The sequence below is a fragment of the Cryptomeria japonica genome, chromosome 5 (assembly GCF_030272615.1).
Source record: "Cryptomeria japonica chromosome 5, Sugi_1.0, whole genome shotgun sequence".
Lineage (NCBI taxonomy): Eukaryota > Viridiplantae > Streptophyta > Pinopsida > Cupressales > Cupressaceae > Cryptomeria > Cryptomeria japonica.
Genome location: NC_081409.1, coordinates 276548191 through 276549976, shown reverse-complemented (window position 1 = coordinate 276549976; position 1786 = coordinate 276548191).

Sequence of the window (1786 nt, the reverse complement as noted above, 5' to 3'; positions counted from 1 at the left end):
TGTAAAGAGGAAATACTCCTCATATGACCTGGAATTATATTCTTTAGTGCAGGCTTTAAGGAAGTGGAGACACTATCTCCTTCCTAAGGAATTTGTAGTCTACACAGACAATCAAGCTTTAAGCTTTCTAAACTCACAAGACAAACTCAGTCACAAACACATGAAGTGGGTAGAGTATATGAAAGCCTACACATTCACAATCAAACACAAAAAAGGTCAATTAACCAGGTTGTTGATGCATTGAGCAGAAGACTTTTGACAATCCAAGAAATTCAGTTAAGGAGCATAGGTTTTGACAGTTTTAGAGACCTATACCCGGATGATGAAGACTTCTCAAATGCCTACAAGGTATGCAAAGATTATCAAAATCATTTTCATAGTGAGTATTCAGATTTTACCTTGTAAGATGGGTTATTGTTTAGAGGAGGATAACTTTGTGTGCCGAGAGGGTCAATGAGAGAAAATCTCATACAAGAGAAGCATAATGGTAGTCTTAGTGGTCATTTTGGAGTCAACAAGACTCAAGAGTTGGTTCAAAGGTATTACTATTAGCCTGGGATGACTCAAGATGTTAAGAAGTATGTGGAAACTTGCATTGTTTGTCAAAAGGCCAAGGGCACTTCTTCAAATGTCAGTTTATACCAACCTCTTCCCATACCAAATAGACCTTGGGAGAGCATTAGTATGGATTTTTTTGTAGGTTTACCAAGGACAAAGTAGGGATTTGATAGCATTTATGTCATAGTGGATAGGTTTAGTAAGATGGCCCACTTTGTACCTTGCAAGACTACTCATGATGCATGTAATATAGCTCATTTGTTCTTCAAGGAAGTGATAAGGATACATGGTTTACCCATGAGCATTGTTTCAGATAGGGAATCAAAGTCCATGAGTCATTTTTGGAAGACACTTTGGCAAAAGCTTGGCACCAACCTATCTTTTGGATCAGCCTACCATCCACAAATAGACGGGCAGACTGAAGTGGTTAATAGGAGCTTGGGAAACTTATTAAGGTGCCTTACCAAGGAGTATGGTCAGACATGGGATCAAGTGTTATCACAAGCTGAATATGCTTACAATGACACAATAAATAGAATCACCAGCAAGAGTCCTTTTGAGGTGGTCTATGGTCTTCACCCAATGGGTATATTGGAGTTAAGAGATTTAGGGAATGTGGCAACAAGAAGTGGATATGCTGAAGATTTTGCTCAGTCAATGAAACAGGTACATGAATCAGTCAAGCAAGCATTGATGGAGAACACAAGTAAGATCAAGCAAAAGGTTGATGAGAGAAGGAAGAACCTACAATTCCAAGTAGGTGATCTTGTCATGGTGCATCTAAAAAAATCAAGGCTACAACAAGGAGTACCTAATAAGTTACAGATGAGAAGGTTGGGTCCATGTGCCATCCTAGCCAAGTATGGGGGAAATGCATACAAGGTGGACCTACCTAGTGAAATAGGATTGCCACCGATTTTCAACATAGAAGACTTAGCTACTTACAAAGGGCCAATTCAAGGTTCAGATTGCAGTCACTCAGAGGTATTAGATGATGTGAATAACCTTCAAGTACCAACAAGACCAAGTACAAAGGTTGAAAAGGTATCAAGTTCAAGGATCGCTAAGAAGACAAGACACCAAATCTATTGGGAGCACCTCATCAAGTGGTAGGGTGTGGATGATGTTGAGGCTACATGGGTGCTGGAGATGGAGTTTAAGAAGTTAGTTATTGATCAGAATCTGATCCCCAATGAGGTGACTTAGTTTTCATTTGTTTGGGAGAATG